Raw genomic sequence first — 9,605 nt, 5'->3', positions numbered from 1 at the left:
ATCCAGGTGGTGGGAATGAGTTCCTGTAGATCCTGTAGGCCAGTGATATCCTATCCCCCCTACAGCTACCTGGCACAGAAGTGTCTACAGGACTCTACAGACTGAAACAACAGCTCTGAACCCCATCCGCCCCCGCTGCCCCCCAAAAACCTGCTGCTTTGGGAAGGGCATTTCTAACAACCCTGGCAGGGACACGGGGTGCCCCCAGGTCCCTTTTTCATGCTGGGGCCTGGCCATGGGCTCCAGCAGCCTTGAGTAACTGCAGCACTCGCAGCACTGTGCCCTGCAAGGGAGGGGACAGACAGGACAAACCTCAGACCACGAACCGGGAGGTATTTTGGCACCTTACTGCCCCTGACTAAATACGTCTGAGCTTCTGGAAACCAGGCACAAGTGGAAACACCACAGGACAAACAGCTCAGGTTTTTAATGGGTTTAAAATAGGTTTGAAATCAAAGAAGATGAGATCCAGTGATCCAATGTTGACTGACGTTCCTGAGAGGCAGCCAAGAAAAACAAGCTGCCGTTCAGAAACCCGCTGAAGAACAAAGGAGAGAAGAAGGAGATGAAAGGGAGAATAGAAAAAAAGCATGAAGCCACCAGCTCAATACATGTATCTAGCAGAGGACTGCCATGTCAGCACTAGTGTCTAATGAGGTCAGATGAAAAAGGATTTTTCGTTCAATAAAAATATGTTGAAGTGTTTGAAATGTCTCTGATTTTAATAAGAAAATAATTTCTAATGAAAATACATCTAAACACATTTCAAGCCACGAATTCCCTTTCCAGATTGGATTGAAGCAGAACAAGTTTTGGGTTTGATATGGTTAAAGGGAATTAAAGGGGTCATTTTTCTTTCTTCTCGCATCCTCCAATGTATAAAGCAATATTGCCTTCATATTTGCTGATGTAACTGAAGTATCTCCCTTACCCTGTAGTCTTTATTTCTCCTTTCTAGTGTAGAAAGGCCAGAGAAGAGGAAGAAGCAAAAATGAGTCACTTGTTTTTTTCTATAAGGGCTTAAATAAGAAAAGTTTCGTATTTGTCTAAAACCATGTTTTTTAAGCCATTTCACTAAAAATTCTGTTCTGAAATGTTGAAACAGAAAGTAATACTCATCTTGATCTGCTGCTTTATTTAACATACAGCATACAACATCCCGGTTGCTGCAGCAATACATCCCTAAATCTGAGCAAGCTTCACTATTCTTTGAAAGGCAAGATATGGAATGCATTATTTTTTATACATTTTATGAACAGGAATTCAGAGACAATGAAAGTAATCAAATTATGCCAGCCTGCAAAGGAAGGCAGAGGCAGAACCAAGAACACAGGTTCAAAACAGAGCCTGGAGAAAAGTCAACAGTGGCTCATTAGGTTGCAGTTGTGAAGGGTTAGTCTCCAGTCTTCATCTTCAGTGCAGTGATTTACATTTTCTATCTTGGGACAATGCTGTTTTTTTTTTCAGTGAGTAATTATGTGGGTTTGTCTGTGGCCTCCTACGCACAGAAGCTCTGTATTTTGTGAAAAGCAATGTCCGGTGGGATTGACACTGAACCGTCTGACAGCAGATTTTAGTGTTCAGTGAGCAGCAATGATTACTTGTATTTTTGAAAGCAAGAATGGATATGAAACACAGTTGGCGTTTCTTTTCCCTAGTTAATTTTCAAGATTATTCTAAAAAAGAAGACTAAAGCACAGTCCCCAAAACCCAGCAACCGGTTTGCATATGTCCACATAACAACCGTAATATTCATGATGTTGCTGGGACACGTGCTGTCTCTACGGGCTCTTGGTGTAAGAATTTTAATTTATCTTAAGTTAAAAGTTTAAAGCTTGTGCTAGCTTGTTCCAAAAACCTTTTGTAATATTAAGTGAATTATGTCAAGTATTTTCTGTCAGCTATAAGATTTGTCATAAATCACAAGAAATCTTGTAATAATGTAGTTCTGAGCATTATGTCTCCAAAAAGCCCCTTTCATAATGGGAAAGACTGTCTTATGTTTTTTAATGTCTTTCTTTTCTCCCTTCCCTTGGGCTGTGCTTTTTTCTTTCTTTTGTCCTTTCTAGGGAAATTAAAGCTTTCCTTTTGACTGACTGGAGAAAATCAACCATTTAGTTAAATTCTATGTTTGTATCATCTTCTTTATCTCCCTGTAATAGAGGCAATTTCCTTTCATCTGCACAAATATTTAGTACACTGGGGTCTGCATTTACCATTTAGTTTTTCCTCAGTAATTTCCCACTTGAGATTTTTTAGCAAAGATGGGCATGAGTGAGCTTATGGAAAAGACTTCTAGACACTGGCAACATTCGGTCCAGAGCCAAACCCACCTCTTGTGAATGACCAACATCTACAAACATCCAACCCAAAATACCAGAACCAGGTAATGCTGCCTGTCAGAGCAGATTCTCCTAACATAAAGAGATCTCCTAGAAGTCACCCTCCCTCTTGTATATCCTCGGGAGGCCCAGGGCAGAAGGTGCCATCTTGTTGGCACGAGGATGCCCAGAGCAAAGCTAAGGAAGCTGAGCTGGGCCATGTGCCCATTTACAAAAGTTTATTGCCCTGGGCAGCGCTCAGTGGTGAGCCAGGGCCATGCACTTCGGTCTGTAACCCTGAAGGAGGATGTGAAACAGGAGAAAGAAGATGTTGGCACTAAACAAAGCCAGTGAAGGGCTGTCTTTGAGGAGGGAACCTGTCCAGGACCAGCTGACAGGAGAGACCGTGTCCCAGCTGATCCTATCACTATGCGGTGACTCAAGATAGGCAGCACCTTTGGCTAAGTGGCACACAGCAGGGTCACTGGGAGATGGCCATTTACATGTTTCAGATCAAAACATGAAAGGAGCAGCTGCTGCAGCCTCTTTAGTTTCAAGAAAAGCCTCGCAGGAGTGTGCAAGTCTTTGGGGAATATGTCTGTGCAAGGCTTGCACGTTGAGTCCCATACTGGGGATTTTGATGTGCTTCTGCAGTGGACCAAGAACCCTGTTTTGATCACATTGCTTCACCTCTTCTCCCCTCTCCTTTCAGAGAGCGCTGGCCCCATCACTGGGTGATGGTAAGCTTTGAGGCTGGTCTGATCAAATGTGAGTCCCCACTGAGAAGCAGCTGGCTCCTGCTCAGAGCCACCTCAGCGTATGAGCCTCATCTTCAAGGAGGGACAAGCGATCTTGGGTGAGGCTGTCAGGTCACCTCATGAGACAGAGCCAGATGCAGCAATGCAATGAAGCAGGACCTGATTCTGGGGCCCTGCTCCAGAGCCTTGTTCAATGTGGGCTTTAGGCCCTGAAGTACCCCTAAAATGCCATGTAGCCACTCAAAAAGGCTTTGAGCAGCAATTACATGACAGGCAGGAGCCTAGTACCAGCCCTCTGCAGATTCCCTGGTCAGAGCCACTCAGGGCAGTCACGCAGCAGAGTGTGTTGTTTTGGGAAATGAGTCTGAAGCATTTGGAATTTTTTTTAAACATGAACTGACTATCTGGGCAAATAATGTTCCAGCTATGGGCGTCCTACAAAATGTTGGCTACCCTGTTCCACTAATGAACCTTTGTGACCGGGGTGCCTGTGGGTGAGCCAGGGTGGTTTCTGATTCCCTAAGCAAACACCGGCATTTCCTAGCATGAGCAAGTTGAGTGGTGAGCAATGACTAATGAACAGCTGGTATGAATTCTTGACACTCCCGGAATCCAGACATATGTTGATGAATTCTGGCAGAAGTCCAAATATTTGCAAAGTAATGACTAAGGTGGTAATGAACTACAGCTGACTGGCTTATGCATGTTCAGAGGCTCAGTGTTTTATTCCAGTGTATATTCAGCATCTCTGGCCTAGTTCTGGGTCACCTCTTCATGTCTGGAAGGTGTTGGGTGCCTGGGGATGCTACAAGCACCACTGCAGGATGGGGACCCACAGGAGTACCGGTGCTCAGCTCCATCTCAAGGCAACCAGGACTTCTGGCTTGTGTGAAGGCTCCAAGGCCCTTCCTATCTGCAAGGGAAGGTGCACAAGCAGCTTCACAAACACTGACCTGACCCAGGGAGAGTACGTACCACACAGAAGGTGGCAACTAAGCATCAAATTAGGAAATGTCAGTGGCCTCACCTTGTACAAGGAGTGGTGCAGAGAAGACTGAAGTTGATGAAGGAGATGGAGAGACTGCCAGGCCAGCAGGGACTGCAAGATCTAGGATTAGATCATTTCAAACTTGGAAGAGGGTTATTCTCTGGAAATACAACCCATAGATGAACAATAGAGAAGGATGGGAAAAATCTACACTAAAGAGTGTAGATTCTATACTGTGAACATATGTACTTTCAGATGCTGATAGGCACTAGTAAATCTTGCCCTCTTCTATTGGGTCACCTTTGAAAATGGGACCTAGGGTGACGTAGCATTTCTTAACACACTGCCTCCTGATGAGGCATATGCTAGATTTATATCAATGCCCTGCACTGATTTCAATGGGGTTTCTCTTGACATGCACAAAGACAAATAAGACTGTCCCTCAGACAATCTTCCTGCAATACCTGGGCACGTATCTGGCTTGTCTTCCAGCCCTCCTGTGCAAGGAGATACATCCAATATCTGTGAAGACAGGCACATTTCCCAGCATGGGCTGGGAATGATGATCAAATTTCCTTGGGTAGAGTCAGGCAGGCATCTCAAATTAAACTAAACTCAACCCAACAAATGGCCTCACTTTCCCTTTCCCTTTTTTTTTGAAAGGGATTTATTCTAATGATAAATGAATTTAACTGGCAGGCAAAACCACAGATGGGTGAACACGACAGATTGATGTAGCCAGATGGAATCATGTTTGTTTTAATCCACAATCAGTAGGCACAGCAGCGACAGCCTTTTCATGCTGCTTTACGGGAATCAAGTGCTCTGAAACTTGATTGGAATTATGTCATGAGAAATAAATAGCCTAGATTGAGCCAGAGATAACAGAGGGTGCAAGGCAATGGTGGTGCAACATTGCTTCAGGGGGAAAAATGTGTCTAGAAGTTGTTGAATGTAACAAACCCAAGGACTGAGAGGAATAAGCTGACCTGGGAGGACATTTTGGCTGTCACTGACACTCCTTCAGCCAGCAGCATTGGGGAGCAGCAAGAAATGCAGCCCTGGAATAGCAAAAGATATTTCTTGGCAAGTGCTATTTTTCTACTGCTACAGCCACTGGCCTCCTCCTCCTCCTCCTGCCTCACCATCAGCACCAGACGTGGACCCCGCTGATGCTGCAGGGACACGAACCCCACCAAAGGGTGGACCATCTCCACTGCACGGACCTGCTGGCTGGGGGCTTTCTGCTGACATTCAGGGGTTTTGCATCAGGGCAGGGTTTTGATCACATGAACCCTTTTTTTGGTTTGCTCACCACCAGATTTGGAAAGAGGAACTGATGAAGTTCTATCCTCTCTCCCCATCAGAGCCCCTGACACTTTTGTCACGAACAAGACACAGTTGTTAGTGCTTTCCAAGAAAAGCAGCAGTGTTTTGCTAAAATTGCTGGCTGGCAGCAGGTTGGCATTGGGTTTCTTTGTTAAAAGATGACAGAGCTTACGTTTTCTGGGAGAAAGAAAAGTCTTATTGATATAATAATATCATGCCAGGCAGAAAGCCCTGCTTGTGTAATCCTCTTTGAGCACAATGCCGTGTTGTGGCTTGAGCATTGTTTCCAGCTGAAAAGTGGCTGTGATTTGCCTGGTCAAGGACGTTATCCTGACTGACAGGTCTACAAAAGGAGACAGCATGTGCGGTGGGCTGAGAGGCTGGGGGAGTCCACGTGAGGGGCGAGGGGGTGGAGCGGGGACCAGGGTGCGGGAGTCCTCCGGCACACGCACCTCCCTCCTGTGGATTGAAAAGGTGCTGGGGCATCCCATGGTGCTGGGGGCATCCCACGGTGACAGGCTCCTGCTTCCCTGGCGCAGCAAGGACTTACAGCAAGGCTCATCAGATTAAGCGGTTTCTACCAAAGGGTGCATGGCCCGAGCAGGGGAGAAGGAGGAATCCACACCAGAAAAGTTAGTTACCCTCAAGCCCAACCCTCTTTAAGGGTGATAGTTTGATACCTTACCAGAAACATGATGATGTGTCTGTTTGGAAAGACTGAAGGTGGGTGGTACCTGCCCCAGCCAAGATTTTCTTCCCCCGCAGCAGTCAAGATGTTTCCATACATGCTTTTTATGAGGTTATTGCTGAAATTCTGGTATGCCAGGGAAAGAGCAAAGCTGGTTTACAACTGCAGTGGCAAACTCCCAGTACCACTAAGACCTTCTTCTTCCTTTTCTTGCTTTCCCACGAGGGCTATAGAAGGACTTGGACACTGAAATGGCCCTTTGCTCTCAGAGCTATGATCCCTGAGAAAGGCTGGGCATTTAAAGTGTTAATCAGTCATTGACAACTGCAAAGGCACTCAGGTTTTGGACGAGTACTTTCTTCCTGGGGAGAAGCAGAAATGGAAATAATGGATTAATCTTAGACTACCACATAGCAGGTGGATCTGTCATTACACTCCACTGCTAGCACACTGTTTTGTTCCACCAGATGTCCTAGAAGTCACAGTAAACGATGGAAAACATGAGCAAAGCTGTGCTGATTATGTACATAACTAACAAAGAAAAGAGAGCTTTTTTATGTTCAAATTAAAACATATTGATAGTTTCCGCCTACCTAGGATTATCAATTAGCTGCAAGGGGAACACTGGTATTTCTAAATCCGACAGCATTATGTAAGAAGAACAAGAAACTGTTTGCAAAAAACCTTGATTTTCAAAAAAATTACTTTTGCTGTTTACTGGCTATTGAAAAGCCAAACTGGTTGACACTCTCAAAAGGTGTGATGAATGTGACAGTTTCTTAACAAAGAGTTAAAAGATAGTACCATGCTGTAGGCAGGAGTCTGCCTTTGGTTTAGATCTGTAAATTGTCCCTTTACCTTCTATCTCTTTTTGACTTTGGTACAATTCAGGTGAAATCAGAAGCACATCATGACTTCAAGAAGTTGATCCTGACTTGCTTTGGAGAAGACATCGATTCTGTGGCAAAGATAATGAACTTTGTGGGCATTTCTGTCACCTGATGGGCTGAGCTTTGTGTTTGCAACACAGCTAAGGAGTTACAGAGTTGTTAAAACTTTGTAGCAGAAACTCTGTTGCAAAGTTTTTCATGTATATGAAAAACTTTCTCCAATTGTAGAGCATTTGTCATTGGCAAAATAGTGTCTTCTACATAAAGTGGTTTATTACAACCACTTGTGTTGTAATGACCACCCCTAAGCTGTTTGCAAAACCTTCTTTAGGGCTAAACTCAGCTATGCTGAGAAGTGATAAATCTGATTCATACTGAAGTCTTACACAGGTTGTTCGTGGGTCTCATGCTAGCCACTTAAACAGAGGCTGAGTTTCACTCAAACGTGAGAAGTGTACAACAGCAGCATGGCCAGATGAGAGTAGGGATCAGATGGATAAGTAGGATGAAGAATACAGGAAAAAAGAGAATCATTCTCCTCTTTGGAGCTTGACATCTCAATCAACATCATTCCTCTAGCAAAAAATATTGCAGTATTTGACTGATGATAAATGAGCATCTGCACCAGCCCAGCCTGAACCATCAGCATTTTCATTATGTATTCGGCGGATGGTACTGTGCAGATGGCCAGCACATGTTCTACAGCATCAAAGTCCTCCTCTGTCCTCTGGATAGGAATTTTGGGATTTAAATGCCAAGTAGCCCTGTGCTTGTCTTCAAAATCAGGCTGGCTTTCCCTCTCCACATGGAAAAAATAGTGTGAAGTACTATGCATGTAATTAAACCAAACCCTGCTCCAGACATTCAAAACTGACATGCTAAGCATGGCTGGGACAGTAGTTGATTACTGAGAGAAGTGCATCACCTGCAGTCTCTGAGACCACTCCTAGCTAAGGCAGATAGATAATTTTTTGACAACTTTCCATCCAGTACTGACCAGGCCTGAACATGCTTAATTAGTGAGATCTGATGAGTGCAAAGCCTGAGGTTGTATTAGTCTTGCTTCTAAATTTGGACACATGCTTTGAACTAGTAATACAGGAGTTAAAAACATCATGTAAATGGGATTAGACTTGGCTCGCAAAACCTTGGCTTCTTCCTTGTTTGAGGGAATACGAGACAGTAAGAAAACACACAGTAGAGCAGATGCTTCATACAAAAATGGCTAGTAACTCTAAAAACACACCTTTCAACGTTTACCTCTGAGCATGTAAGAACATGGTATGCCTGGGGTCCCACGATGGGCGTCAGCACTTGCAGGCGGGCTGACGTGCCTGGGAGGGCACTCGGCTGCAGCAGGGAGGGAGTCTGCCTGCGGCCCCCGCCGAGCACAGGTCTGGCTGTCCCATTCAGAAATATGGGCCCGTGGGATGGCGTTGCACATTTGCAGTGACTGGAGCGGCCAGTGCTATGGAGCAGCCTGGGAAGGTGCAGCATGGTCCAACCTCCCTGTTGAAAGGGAGGTCAGGAAATCCAGGTCCCATACAGAGAGCTGGCAAAATCCACCTGAGCAAAACTTCCAGGTGGAAAACGAAATGTTCAGGAAAAAAACCTTGTGACTTTTACCCTGTGGCTGCGACACAGCACTCTAGCTGTTCCCTGGATCCAGATCTTCTGTTGCTGGACCTCAGAGATCATGGACCAGGCAACCACGGGGCTCGGTGCAGCACCGCCTCTGACCAGGGTGCAGACACGATGCAGGGAGCACTGTTGGAAATAAAATACAGGAGCCTTCAACTCAGTGGTGTGGTGCAGGCATTGATCCAGGGATTTGCCGACTCAGCAGGAGTGCACAAAGAATGCATGGAGCTTGATAAGTCTGAAAATATGTCAGACAGCACTCAAACTCATGCACTGATGGATGTACACAGCTTACCATGTTTTATATATCTCAAGTATAGTTTCATGAGAGAAATTCAAGCTTTCAGGAGGGCAGTAGCTTTCCAGGAGATTGTCTTCATATGTGTGAATTCAGCCTAGCACACGAGAATCCAGATTCTGATCTAATCTCTTGACACTTCCCTATATAAATACTAAATGATAATTTATCATGTTTTTTGCATATAATCATAGATGCCCCCCAGTTTTGCAATGCTGGATGACATGGATGCTCTTAGAAATATATGTTCATACTGCTCTTGTCCAGTCTCCAGCATCAATCTCCCTGAGCAGGGCTCTCCCGAGCTAGCCAGAATCCCTTCATTTGCATTTCTGTTTAAGAGAGAGTTAAATCCCCTTTATGTGCTATTTTTTTCCTCTTTTCTTTGTCTCATTTATCTGCCGCTGTTTCGGGACTGGAGTAGAGTACTTAGAAGAAATCTCACAGCTGATGAAGAAAAGACAGTATCTAATTTAGTTACTTTCAAGTAATGCAGTCAAGCCATTCAGACATTTGTTGCCAAACAAGATCATCAAGGCTAAGAGGCTTGTATATATTATTCCTATTGTTCTGGTGAGTATTGCCTTGTACTCAGAGCAGTCTGTAAACTATTTCTTTCTATATAATGAGAAGGAATTTTACACATGTAAAGAATTCTCTATGCTTCAGTTTACAGATGTGATTTAACAGTA

The sequence above is a fragment of the Platalea leucorodia genome, assembly GCF_965183815.1.
Source record: "Platalea leucorodia genome assembly, chromosome: 4".
In the NCBI taxonomy this organism is placed as follows: Eukaryota; Metazoa; Chordata; class Aves; order Pelecaniformes; family Threskiornithidae; genus Platalea; species Platalea leucorodia.
Note: the sequence above shows the minus strand (reverse complement) of the source record.